The sequence below is a fragment of the Macaca nemestrina genome, chromosome 19, assembly GCF_043159975.1.
Source record: "Macaca nemestrina isolate mMacNem1 chromosome 19, mMacNem.hap1, whole genome shotgun sequence".
NCBI lineage: Eukaryota > Metazoa > Chordata > Mammalia > Primates > Cercopithecidae > Macaca > Macaca nemestrina.
Window position 1 is genome coordinate 7,980,793 of NC_092143.1, and position 15,305 is coordinate 7,996,097.

Here is a 15,305-nt window from a genome sequence, read left to right on the forward strand (position 1 = left end):
GCCTGTCAGAAGTCTTCACGGAAGTCCTTCTCATCGAAGGTCCTGAGCCCTAGGAAAAAAAAATGTTTTCTGGGCCAGGCCCAGAGTCCCCCTTTGTGTGCTGCCTAGGGACTTGGTGCCCTGTGTCCCAGCCACTTCAGCTGTGGATGAAAACCATGGCTTCAGAGGGTGCAAGCCCCAAACTTTGGCAGCTTCTATTTGGTGTTCAGCCTGTGGGTACACAGAAGTCAGTAATTGGGGTTTGAGAACTGCCTAGATTTCAGAAGATGTATGGAAATGCCTGGATGCCCAGGCAGAAGTTTGCTGCAGTGGCAGGGCGCTGGAGAACCTAGCTCATGGAGAACCTCTGCTAGGGCAGTGCAGAAGGGAAATGTGGGATTGGAGCACCCGAACAGAGTTCCTACTGGGAAATCACCTAGTGGAGCTGTGAGAAGAGGGCCACTGTCCTCCAACCTCCAGAATGCTAGATCCACTGACAGCTTGCACCATGCACCTGGGAAAGCCATCGACACTCAAGTCAGCTCATGAAAGCAGCCGGAAGGGAGGCTGTACCCTGCAAGGCCACAGGGGTGGAGCTTCCCAAGACCATGGGAGCCTACCTCTTGCATCAGCATCATCTGAATATGAGACATGGAGTAAAAGGAGATCATTCTGGATCTTTAAGATTTGAGTGCCCCATTGGATTTTGGATTTCCATGTGGCCTGTAGCCCCTGTGTTTCAGCCAATTTCTCCCATTTGGAATGGCTGTATTTACCCAATTCCTATACTCCCATTGTATCTAGGAAGTAACTAACGTGTTTTCGGTTTTACAGGCTCATAGGTGGAAGAGACTTGCCTTGTCTCAGATGAGACTTTGGACTATGGACTTTTGAGTTAATGCTGAAATGAGTTAAGACTTTGAAGGACTGTTGGGAAGGCATGATTGTGTTTTGAAATATGAGGGCATGAGATATGGGAGGGGTTAGAGTGGAATAACATGGTTTGCCTCTGTGGCCCACCCAAATCTCATCTTAAATTGTACTCCCATTCTCACATGTTGTAGGAGGAACCTGGTGGGAGATAGTTAAATCATGTGGTGGTTTCCCCCACACTGTTCTCATGGTAGTAAATAAGTCTCATGAGATCTGATGGCTTGATAAGGGGAAACCCATTTTCCTTGGCTCTCATTCTCCCTCTTGCTGCCACTTTGTGGGATGTGCCTTTTACCGTCCACCATGATTGTGAGGCCTCCCCAGCCAGGTGGAACTGTAAGTCCAATAAACCTCTGTGTTTTGTAAATTGCCCAGTCTTGGGTATGTCTTTATCAGCAATGGGAAAATGAACTAATACCATTTGATATTTTAGCAACATTCTGTATCTACAACTAAGCCTTTCTATGAAAGTCAAATATTCCTATAGAGAAGGTGGCTAAATCAATGCTATTTAGAAATCGTAAACAAATCTCTATCAGGAGAAATTACTTTTTAGGGTAAGTGACTTTCAAATAATGGTTTCTTTATAATGAAACTGATAAGCATTTTACCACAGAGTGTGATTGCTTCTAAATTGCTGAATAGATAAAAAGTGTTTTCATTTGTTTTTAAAAAATATTATCTCTAAGTTCATATTTCTTTGAAGACAGATGTGGAAGTCCTCATTGCCTTACAACATAACCCCAGATGACATCACAGGTACTGATGACACTGTTATTATTTAGCTCGATCATTTCATGCCCTTGCCGATTGATAACAATCACCATAGGAAGTAGAATTCTGTAGTTCAAACTGAAAAGCAAAATATAGAAAGTAAAAATAAATACGGAAAACAGCCCCAGCAGTAATGATTAAGTTTGGCAATAGAAATGTGCTGTCCTCAGACTCTAAATACATGTTATATAAGTATATTACACTGCCAAAAGATTGCTACAAGGCACATGGAGTTACACTGAACATCTAAGGACATTAGCATTGACTGTTCCAATGCACTAGGGGATGGATTAGCATCGCTGTTGATGTGTACAATTATGAAATTGTGTCAGTGAGAATGAGATCTGGAGACATAATTTAAGAAATAATTCTAACTGTTTTCAATGAGTAGTTTGTCATTATAATTGTAACTGTTATTATGAAACTATTCAGTTGTTACTGATAGGTTTTTTTTGTTTTTTTTTTTCTCTTAGAAATAGATGTATATCGATATAGATGGCTATGTCCTAACTGTGCTGGTAAATATCAGGGCCACATCTTGCCAGAATGCAAATCTTGCTTGGTTTTTGGTTCCCTGACTATGAAAGGGAAGTAGATTGGATCTACAGCTCTAAGTGCAGATGGAACATACTAACTGCTAGAAATATCTACTTCTTTATTCCAGGCATTTCTGAGACATTTTATTCATCTCAAGATACAGCTGTGCTGCCACTTGATTTGTTTTTACTCTAGTGTTGCTGAATTCTTGAATTTCTAGTCTCTGAATATGCATAGGAAAAAATTACTGCTCTGGTGGGCTCAGATCATTTGTTCTCTTACAAATGGAGCATGGCTATGCAGAAGGTACAGTCCATGGATTCTACGTATTGAAGCACACAGTGAAAAGACAGTGTTTTACTTCTCTTTATGGGTACATATCTTGCTCTTTTCACCTCCAAATATCTTGATACAATAATATATTAGAACATATTGCAGAACTGCTGATTTCCTAACCTGCAATATATAAATTAAACTTTTTTAAAACAAAATAGTTAATTTATGACTTATTTATAGTTATCCAAGATTGATGTTTAATGATTCTTTTTTAACATTTTTAATTATTTGAAGTCAGTTATTTCAAGACTGTTCTAGAATAATTAGGATGGAAATGAATTAGATGGTTCTGTGTCAATTTGAAGTTTAATATTTAGTATATTCCAAGATGATTCCTTGTGCATTTTCGAAATCCGATAAAAATGTGTCTATTTTTAGTCCTTTGGCACCACTTTTCTTCAGTACATTTTTAGTTTGTTTTTAAGTTGATGATTAGCATGAGTAACAAAGGAACAATTTCCTCCTGAGAGCCTGGGCCACCTTAGGGAAAATCATGGGTAAGTTTGGAAGACGTAAATCATCACCCTTACTTTCACATTACAAAAGCATCTCTTTGCTATATGAATTTTCACTTTTTCAACACCAAGACCAGTCTAATGGTCGTATACACATAAATATATAAACATAACTGTGTTTTACTTAATCCAGAAATTTCCATAAACAAACATGCTCCACAGAAATATTTTTTGAGGGAAAGGAAACATTTCAAGTTATCTAAAAATAATTTACCCCCTGCATTTTTCTAGACAGAAATTAATGATAGTAATGCCTATTACCATCTGCTTTATAGATCCTTTGGTGATCTAATTTTACAGAAAAATAAATACACTTACCACTGAAAAAAACATATTTTTTAAAGAACATTTTTCTTCCTGTCCATTAGGAAGTTTAAAATTTCTAAGATAAATAAAATAAGAAGTTCATTTTTCTTAACCTGGTCATGAAGAAAATATGAAGAAAAACAAGACAAGATACAAATATTGTTTCATTATATGAACCTATCACAATAATTTGCTTTAGCATTTTTTACATATACTTATTAATATTTGACTATGGTTAAAACATGAATTGTGTACTTCTATGAGTCAAAGATGACTGATTGATTTCCTTACTTAGATGAATCCTAGTTATTTTGAAACTTGTTTAGATAAAAATAATTTTCAGTGAGATGATTTTATAAGTGTTGTACAAGTTGGTTGAACCTCAGTTAACTACTCTTTTGACTTTAATTTTAGAAAATGGACAGTAGTTTATGCCAAAAATGATTCTGTTCATGATTATCTGGTATGAGCCTCAACAAATTAAAATTGAGGAGATTTATAGAATGTAACTAAGTGGAGATTCTAGAGTGGGAATCAAACTCTTCCTGATTGCATATGATTCTGTATGTCCTCAATTAAAGTGATTAGCAACACTGTTTTAAATAGAATCTCCCCATACCTCCTCTTTGAGCTCTTCCAACCTCATCGTCCACACTGTGCTCTGCTTATCCAATCACCTGTCAGGCTGTATCCACTCTTCCCTCTCTGTGCACCTTCAGCTTCTGCACATAAGAAACCCTCTTTCTGGAATGTGTGTTTTCTGTTTTCATCTCTTCACTGTAAAACTACTATCTCCATTAAGTCTTTTCTTATTTATTTTAATTTAGTTCTATTTAATCCAGTATTCTATGCCTTGCACAGAATCTTGCACAAAATGTATTGGCTTTTCCCAATCAGATGGGATTTCTCTCTCCATTGACTTCCTGTATCAGTTGATTCATTTTGATTTATATTTATAATATAATGGACCATGTTTTAGTTGTTTGTACACACAAAAGAAATGTGTTTAGTCCATCTTTATATTTTCTATAATGGTTAATATATCTTGCCGACTTTTTAGAAATATGTCCTTAGTTTCTACATACATTCCACACATAGCTTTCATTTATAGATATTAAAATTGTTGATTGAAGCATATGTTGCGTCAGATAAATTATTGTTTGTTAAATGGATATGATAAAAGTCCCAACAGTCAGTGGCAATCCTACCTTTTGTTGTCATGCTTAGAGAATGTTACTGTCGATTTCAAAGAATATCTAGAATGTCTTATTTACATTTTCCACATTCTATCAATTGACTGAAAGATTTTTGGATCTCACCAGGTCTCATGATATGTTTTACAAACTCCTTTTCTAAAAGGCATCAGTCTTACAATTTAGTATTTCTAAATTCTTGCAATGGTCACCTAAGGATCACTATAATTATATAAAAACTTAGAAATACAATTTTAGAAATAAACTAAAAATAAAATATAACTAAGGATCACTATAGTTATATTATACAGTTATATAACTAAGGATCACTATGTATTATCTAAGGATTACTATAATTATATATAAAAATTTAGAGATATATTTTTAGAAATGTAACTAAATATAACATAATTTTACAAATATAACCAAATATAAAAATTTAGAAATATAACTTTAATGCCGTGTATATTGAGAAGTGTATTTCTAAATTCTCACAGTGTAATCTAAGGATCACTCTATATATGTATAGTTGATCTTTACACTGTCAATATCTATATTATATACACACCATATACATACACTATATATAGTGTATAAATATATACACTATATGTAATTATAGAGAGTCTATAATTTCATTCATCTGCTAGCACTTTTCATCTTCCTTGTTATGCTTTCATAACAACAAAAACCATGTAGCTTCCCAAACTCACTATGCTCTTCCAAGTTTCATCATCTAGAAACACGTTATTCTCTGCCTCTGGATATTCTGTCCCCCATTTAGCCATATATGGCAATTTTCCATTTTTTGTTTGTTTGTTTGTTAGTGTCATCTCAAATATTACCCTTGTGTAGAGGTTTACTCAACTCTCTCATTAGGTTGAGTAATGAGACCTAATTACTCAAGAAATTAGGTAATTTCTTCTGCTTAATTACACATTTTGTAGGATAGCACTACTTTATTTTCCAATTGTTGGGTGCAGCTGTGGAAATTGTTTGCCCTTCCATAAACCCCCTTTTTTTAATCACATCTTCAAATTTTGGAGAATGTCTCATATGTACATGTGTGTATATATATATATAATATTATTTGAATAAATTTATAAATAGATCATTTTGCATGACACCGAATGCTGGATTACATATTTTTTTCTTTCTGAAGAAATCATTCAAATTTTTATTATATTAAATGTCATAATTTATTGATTATATTTTTTAAAAATATCTTTTCATTTGAGATCATAGAGGAAATACAAAAGTCATTCAACTCCCAGAATAGTGTCTAACCCAAGTTATTCATGAACATTTTAACTTAATCTCACAATCAAAAAGAGTAGAATTTGCTTCCAGTCTCCCGCTGAAATGGCAGTGCTCTGTGGAAGTCACAGATTATGGTTTTTAATGCCATGTGTACATCTAGTTGGAAAGAAGCCTACAAAATGTAGTCTCTAACTTTAATGAGATTTTATTACAAATATTAAGGAAAGGAAAAATGAACATTGGAGAAAATTAGCAATAACTGCCACAGGGAGTAAATATTAACATTTTAGCATTTTGTTTTTAGAGTGGTTGCATACTTAATCTCTGATAATTCTAATTCTGAAAAAGGATTAGCTTAAATTTTGTTTATATTTCATCAATTCATTATTTGTAAGATTAAAATATTCTAACATTCCAAACACTTACCTAATATAACTCTAAAATGCTTTAAATTATTATGTTAATTTTAACATTGATATTTAATTCCAACTTAATTTCTTTGATTTTTTTTCTTTCTTTGGAAATCTCTATACTCCTGGCCAATTCTTTGATTTTACTCACTTTCTTGTATAATGGGTTGTGTCGAAGGCTGCAATTCCTGAAGGAAAAGAGACTAGTTGTGTATTATTAACATTAGTTGTATAATAAAATCCAAGCTTATTGGATGGGTCAAAAGTTTGAGGAAAAAAGCTAATTAAATATACAAATAATGTGTCCTCCAATTTACCGTTGTTAGATATACTTAGTTGGTCTAATTCCCTGCTCATCTCTTCTTGACATATAGTTACAGCGATGATATTTCAGCGTCTGTCATAACAAAGGATGCCATGAATCTGGAGTCAAGTTGCCTACATTCAAATCTTGACACTGTTAGACGCTTTGTGACATTCAGAAACTTACTCAGTTTCTTTCTCGTGTTTATGTGTGTGTGTGTGAATGTTCTCATCTGTCAAATGGAACTAAAATTCTATGGTCCCTTTCATAGGAAATGTCCAGCATAGGCAAATCTGTAAAGGAAGCAAGTAAATTTGCGGTTGCTTAGGGATGGGTACCATGGTGAGCTGGAGTTAGGGGTGGGAGGAGGGGTTGATACGTATACATTACATAGTTTTTTTCTTTTTTTTCTCTCTTTCTTTTTCTTTTTCTTTCTTTTTTTTTTTTTTTTTTTTTTGCAGGTGGAAGCCCTATTCTAGAATTAATTATGATGATAATACACCTAACTGTGAATTTACTAAAAACATTGCATTGAACACTTCAAAAGGTTGAATTGTATGGTATGTGCACTGTTTCTCAATATATAGCTGTTAAAAATCAAATTTGTTTGCTTCTCATCTTATTGTGCCTCTTATATCAGTTTCATTGCAGGAGCAGCTTATATTCTTGATGAGCAGTCTCACTGCTCCTCCTGGACGTGACCTGTTGACTCCCACAGCTGTCCTCATTGGTGCTTTCTGTCTTACATTAATTGCAGATACTCAATTTGTAAATCTTTGCGTCCAGTTTCTAAGGTGTTATTTCTGTTCTGTTTTGTCCCAACTCAACTATATTTTCATTTCTTGGTAATGTGCCAATCATATGATTACTTGATTAAGGTACCTGACCAATTGGTTCACTATCTCAGTCCTCATGTGCAGCTTACTGAAGAGTGTGAAGGACAGAATTGGAGTTCTCTTGTAACATGAGGGTGGTTGGGGGATTGGAGGTCCATAGACTCTAATACATACGATATCAAGTGCTATCTCTACACATTGAACGAGGATTTTCATGTTCATTTACTTTTATTGATATTCTTAGGTACCATTTAAAGAGCTTATATTAATGTTTTGCAGGTATTATAAAGTATCAAGAATATATCACCAAATCATATTTGTTATTTTCCAAATCTTCAACTTTAGGCTTTAAGCTAAAAATAAATTATAAAATTGGTTAGGAGAAAAAAATATTATAATTTGGTTGTTCCAACATTGGAAAGTTACTAAAAATTATTAAATACTTCCCTACCTGGCTGCACAAAATAAGATTTTCTTGGTAGTTCGGGAAATGATAATGAAATGTATAATACTTTAATTGGTTGAACCCATACATATCATTGCATAGTTATTTTCTCTTTGGCTAAATTTACCCTTCTTTTATTCATTCATTTAGTTATCCATTTATTCAATCAGTCAGTTCATTATGACTATTAAGCTTTGAATATGTGCAAAGCACTCTGATACGTGTGAATAGATCACAGCCGCTGTGCTGGAGCTTGAGGGATGAATAATTAGTGAAAGCAATGTGGTAAATTCTAAAATAGAATTTTGTATTAAGTAAAAGAAAGAAAGACCTGTCATTTTCTCAGGCATCCAGTAAGATTCCACAATACCATTTCCAAAAATGCAAGTTAGTTCAGTGTGGTGGTTGATTCTGATGTCAACTCGACTGGATTAAGGGACACACAGATAACTGGTAAAGTATCATTTATTCTCAATTATTGCATTAGTTATTCTCAATGTTTCAGCAGGCAGTGAGTCTGTCTGTCATTTGCTGAAGGGAAACTTTGGTGGTCTGGCATTTGATTAGAATGATTAAACTGACGTGGGCCTGTCTGTGAAGGTATTTCTGGAGGTGATCTGAGTGGGGAAGGTGGTGGTCTAAGTGGAGAAGAACTGCTCTCAATGTGGGCTGGTGCCATGCAATTGGATGGGAACCTGGATGGAACAACAACAAAAAAATAATAATAAGGGAAGGAAGACTGAATTCCTTTTTACCGATACACTGATAAATAACAGTTGTACGTATTTGTGGAGTACATGTAATATTTTAATACAAGCATACAATGTGTAATGATCAAATCAGGGTAATTGGGATATCCATCATCTCAAGCATTTATCATTCCTTTGAATTTGGAACATTCTAATTCCATTCCCCTACTTATTTTGAAATATACAATAAATCATTGCTGACTATAGTCACTCCATTGTGCTACCAACTGTATTTTCACGCCTGTTAACAATCTATATTGTCTCCACTTCCTCACTACCCTTCCCAGGCTCTCATGACCATCACTCTAAGCTCTGTCTCTATGAGATAAAGTTATTTAGCACCCACAAGTGAGTGAAAACGTGACATTTGTCTTTCTGTGCCAGGCTTATTTCACTTAATATAATGTCCTCCAGTTCCTCAATGTTGTTGCAAATGACAGATTTTCTCAATTTAATGGCTAAATATTATTCCTTTGTGTATATATACCACATTCTCTTTATCCATTCATCTGTTGATGGACACTTAAGTTGATCACATAACTTGGCTATTGTGAATAGTGCTGAAATAAACATAGTAGGGCAGATTTTTTTGATATACCAATTTTCTTTGTTTTGCGTATATGCCCAGCAGTGGGATTACTAGATTATATACTAGTTCTATTTTTATGTTTTGAGGAACATCCATCCTGTCCTTCATAGTGGCTGTGCTACTGTGGTGGTACACCAACTATTTTGTGTTTAAGTTCCCACCAACAGCATCTGAAGGCTCCTCTTCCTCCACATTCTCACCAGCATCCATTATTGCCTGTCTTTTTGATAAAAGACATTTTAAACTGGGGTGAGATGACAAAAGTTTCTTGAGTAAAACCTCAGAAGCACCAGGCACCCAAAGCAAAAATGGACAAATGGGATCACATCAAGCTGAAAAGCTTCTGTACAGCAAACAATCAACAAAGTGAACAGACAACCCACAGTATGGGAGAAGATGTTTGAAAACTACCCATCTCGCAAGGGAATAATAGCCAGAATATATAAAGAACATAATCACCTGAATAGCAAAAAATAATAATAATAATTTAATTAAAAATGGCAAAATATATGAATACACTTTTATAAAAAGAAGACATACAAATAGCCAACAGGTATATAAAAAGTGCTAAACATCTCTAATCATCGGAAAAATACCAATCAAAACCACAGTAAGATCACCTCACTCCAGGAAAGTGAGCTATTGTTCTCCATCTTCTGGAGCCAGAATACCCTTCTTCTCCTAGCCGTTGGCTATCAGAAACCAAGTTCTCCAGATTTTGGATTCCAGGGCTCTCTCCAGGGACCAACTGCTCCCAACCCAACTCCACCCTCTCAAGCCTTCAGCCTTTAATTCCATCTGTTTCCTTGGTTCTGAAGCCTTTGGACTTGAACTCAGCCACACTCCTGGCTTCTTTGTCTCCAGTTTGTAGATGGCCTAATGTGGGACGTCTCAGCTTCCATAATGCTATGGGGCAGTTCCCCTAATAAATCCCCTCCTATATATGTCTCTATGTATATATCCTGTCAGCTCTGTTTCTCTGGAAAACCCTGACTACACCATTCAGGATAATCCCACCTCTATTGAGTGAATACCATTTCTGGCAGACTGTGATAGGTCTTAAAGACAACACATGCTCACTCCCTCCAGGAACTCACAGATTAATAGAGAAACAAATCTTTGGCCTTCCCTGTGGTACCATAACTGTGGGAATGTTAACAAGGCCGAAGCGGAATATGAAGAAGAAATAAATAAATGGACAGCTGTTTTCTTGATGACAGAAATGTTGGACTTTGAGGATTGAGTGGTTTTCTAAAGTGTCATGGCACCTTTGTAGCATAATCCAGTCAAAGGAAATAACATGCATGAAGGCATATCTGCAAAGAGGAATTGACAAACCTTCTGTTTAACAGGATAGCCATAGAAGGTGAACAAGAAGATTCACCAAGGAGAGGACTAGGGAATCGCACAAGGGATATGTGTTATTCCTTTCTCATGTGGCTCATAAAGATGTACCCGAGACTGTGCAATTTAAAAGGACATAGATTTAATGGACTCACAGTTCCACATGGCTGGAGAGGCCTCACAGTCATGTTGGAAGGTGAACGAGGAGCAAAGTCATGTCTTACACGGCGGCAGGCAAGAGAGCTTTTGCAGGGAAACTCCCCTTTATAAAAACACCAGATCTCATGAGTCTTATTCACTATCATAAGAGCAGCACGTGAAAGACCCACCCCCATGATTCAGTTACCTCCCACCAGGTCCCTGCCACAGCAAGATGTGACTAGGCCGGGGACACAGCCAAACCATATCAGGATAGAAAAAATAGATATTTAAAATATAATTAGAGTATTTTACCAAATCTAGGAAAGTCTTGAGAATCATTAATATGTTTTAGAGAATGTATACCATGTAACTTGATTGGGGTTAATTGCTAATATTATAAAAATGAGAGAATGAATTGAATTTGTAGTTTTCCAGATAAAATATTTTGAGATTATGTATTCGTACAGTTACACGAGGGCATGGAGAAGAAAATGCAGAGTTTGAAAAATTGTTTTTAAAAAATAGAATGGATGTGATGTGATGACTAATTAAACTTTGGGAATGAGGTATTTATGTTACTTATTTACCTTGGTAAATTGAGTTAGTGATTAACTTTATCAGACCTGTACTAAATGGTGAGCAGTGTGTGAAATTCTGCAGTTACAGGACTGTATAAAATAAATTCTTATTCAGTTCTAATAGAAAAAGAAACATGAACTAACTTTCTGAAAAAAACTCTAAGACTATGTAAAAGCATAGAGCCTTTGAAATGCAGAAGGAGCCTGGAGAAGGAGAGAAACCTGGACAGACTACCCAGAGAACACTCACATTAATTTTATAGAGTAATAGGAAACCTCAAGGTGAATATGAGAGAAGAGTGGATAGGATGGTCATCTTAGCAACAAATATACCACATGTTATGAGGTCCCTGGACTACAACTAGAAGATGTGCAAACTGCAGGCAGAAAATGGCTAGAGTTGATTCCAGGGAAGTAGGTAGGGGTCCAAAGGCATTCGTATAACATGTTGAGTAGTTTGCCATTTATATTCTACAAGACGGTGACAAGTGAGAGGTCTGTGTGTGTTTGTGTGTGTGTGTGTTTAAGGAAAATGGCATGGTTAGCTTCGTGTTTTAGATTACCTGGCTGATTCTATTAAGAACTGATTTTCAGAACTACAAGAATGAAAACATGCACTTCAAGAGAAAAGATTTTCAGAAGTGTTATATAGCAGGCCGTGAAACAAGATTCCTGTTTTCTTGGAAGGTTGGCTGACAGGGCAGTGCCATTAAGTGAGAGAGACAACGTACGATGGTTCGTCGTCATATATTGAACCAGCTTGTGGTTCAGTCTACTTAGATTATAGATTTAAAGATTGCAACTGGGTCTGGCTCTTTGCTGAATGGGTGCAGCAGAAGAAAAACATTTAAATATGTTGCTATTTTTTTTTTTTTTTCCTAGATCGATGGCTGAATTCTGAATGAAATGAGATTAGGAAGAAACATAAATTTTTAAAAACAGAGAAATACAGAAGTGAAAGGTGTCTATGAAGGGTATAAGATATGGCATGTATATGAGGCATTGCTTGAGAAAATAAGCCTGGCAAGAAATGGTGCTGGAAAGCTAAATGAAAGAAACAAACAAATAACTTTTTGATTTATAAGGTTGAGCAGTTTCAAATGACAATAGGCTACGTATGACCCTAAAAGAGAAGCAGAAGTCTTGATCACATATTAATTGATTGACAGCATTTACTGTGTGCTTACAGTGCACCCACTGTTTGGCAGGGAATGTGTTCAGAACCAGAAAGTCCTCGGTGAGCAAAGACTAAATGTTCTTAGGTTTAGTATTTTAAGTGTGTGTGCCACATCAGTGATGAAATCTTTCAAGATGATGACAGGTAGTTTTCAAAGGTCTTCAATCCATAGGTTTGAGTGATATGATAATTGAGGTGAATATAATAGAGAAATGAGAAAGAATGATAGTATACATAGACTGCATGAAACTCAAAGGAACACAAGTTTTCAAAGTCACTGGATGTGTATTGATTTGGTGTAGTTTCAGTCGGTGTGCCATCCTAGCCCTGAATTGTCTTGGGTGGAAGTAGGCTATGGAGTCAATGGGGCGTCTCCTCCCTCCTCCAGAGACTATGACTGCTATGTGTCTGCTATGCATCTAGTCACTCAGATATTCAATTACAGATTATTTTAAATTCTGTGTACTGGAAAGATTTGAAATTCATTAAAGGATTCCTAAACATTTTAATTTTTGGTGGATTTTCCAAATTTTTTTTAATAAGGAAAACTCAAAAATACTTTTTGACTATTAAAAAATGTCCCCAGACATGACGCTCTGACCTTTGTTTTTAATTATTTGTGATTTGAAATTGATTGTAGCAATTCTGTAGCATAATAGCTGAAACTCTATCCTGACAGCCTCTTCTATGCCACAAACAGATTTCATATCTTCTTTCTTGGGATTCTAATAAGATATCAGCACTTTTGAGTCTTAGGATACTCTGCATTTAGAACACTCTGATTTTAATCGAGTAATTTCTGTTTCCCTTTTCTCCATGATCACCCTTCCAGCTCACTCATCACATAGGATAACTCTAAACTTCTTGATGGCAAGGACTGTATTTGCCTTGATGACAAGGCTGAGATCTTTGAGTCTCTGCCTACAGTAACTCAAATAAACATCTATTATATAAATCTTTATGTTAAATTTTTTAAAAAGAAAGAAAAAGAAACATATTTTGGCAATATCATACATGTTTTCTCCAATCATTCTTAAATTTAAGTGGTATACTGGTATGCTATTTAATAATTCCATTAAACTCTTGATTTGATAACAGGTGACCAGAGTAATTCCTTTAGAAAATCAGATGCCAGTAGAGTTTTTGGAAGATTATTTAACAGAAATATCTTAAAGCTATCTTCTTCACAAATTGTCACCTGCTATTACAAACTTCCTATTGAAGTGTCTGTATCAAACCATGCTGGCTAGCTCCTAGAGTACTATCTAAAATTATAAATTTTAACTGTGTATTTATTATGCATTCAAAATCCATGTCTTTAAAATCTAAATCTATCACTGAGACATGTTTCCATCTTTTTAAGAGAAATTAAGCAAAGCTGTATTTTTTTCACATGTGTACCAGAGCTGCCCTTCACATGTAAGGTAACTATATAACCATCAGTAATCTGTCTTAGGAAGGGCCATTATTTCCTTTTATATTCAAGAAACAATAATGCCAGTTCATAGTCTGTATAACTGAGAGGACTTCAATCCTCTCCCACATCCATGTGAACATCCTACTGACTTCTCCATTTGGCTGAAGGTCTCAACTCCTCTGTCATTCTTGTGGTTCTTTTGTCCCCAATTCTTTATGCTATTCTCACTGCTTCTTTTCTACTTTAAAGAAACCAAGATTCGTTTCTGAACCCTCAAAATACTTTACAAAAGCGTGTGTTGATTTAACAGGCTTTGCTGTAGCTTGAGGGTGATATAAGATAATTTTATCAAGCAAAAGGGTAGCAAACATAAGTACCAGAGACAGCAGCTATGCACTTCCTGAAAGCTTCTTAGGGATGAGCCCCCGCTCAGTAACTCCACCCGCCATGTTGCTGAGGACCTCTGCTCCCCCGTGCTGAAATCTATGTCTGTTTTTTGATAACCAAATAGAACATACAGAATTGTTTAGGGGCATCTGTTTCTCCAAACAAGAGAATATCATCATCTAAAATTGAATTTTGGTATGCACTTTTGGCAACACAAAAACTTGGAGAAACCTTTGAAATTCCAGTTTTGGTTGGAGGATGTCAAACATGCAGAATGAAATTCTTAAGCAGAGGTGATGAGCTGAGAGGTCTTTGCAAGTGGAGAGCATTTCCTAAGCAGGATCCCAGCTCCCAACAATGGCAGAAAGGCCCAGGCCACTCCATACCTCCTCAACATGGCTGGTAGAAATCTCTCCTCTGCACACATGGTTATTAACATGGCTTCTTTCTGTATGTGTCTGAGATTATGCCACAAACAGAAAAATGAAGCAATGGGCCAAAGCATGTACTTTTTCACTTAAAACGTGATTATTTTGAAATGCTAATGAATTTTAAACGTCTTCTTTAATGTTGTATTTCCCTTGGCACAGATAAACATTGCTCATCAAAAAATAGTCAGTCATATAAGGTGTGAGTTTAGAAATAAGATCTTAGTTTGTCCATTTGTCAGTTTTTCTATGTATTTATCTAGCTCTTATCACCATGGTAACTGTGCATCTCTGGGGTGCATATCCAATCTAAAGCTTCTATTCAAGCCTCTTCCTCATTGCTTTACTTCTGCTGATTTCCATAGAGTTGGGTATTTTAAATGTATACTTCTTACATCTCCTGGCTGGATCCACAGAAGGTGAGTTTAAAAACTCTAAACTGCACCGAGGCAGCCGGTTAACTCAATGTTAGAGCGTGGTGCTAATAAAAAATCTAATCTGCAATGTGAATATAAACTTAGAGGTTAATAAAGCTAGACAAACATAAGTTTGTGTGAGCAGGATATTGACTTACTTTTTAAATGGTTCCAGAGCTTGAAAATCAAATGTTTAGGAACTTGTCATTTCCTAAACACGCACTGTTTCTTAAAATGAAAGGGCATTTGAC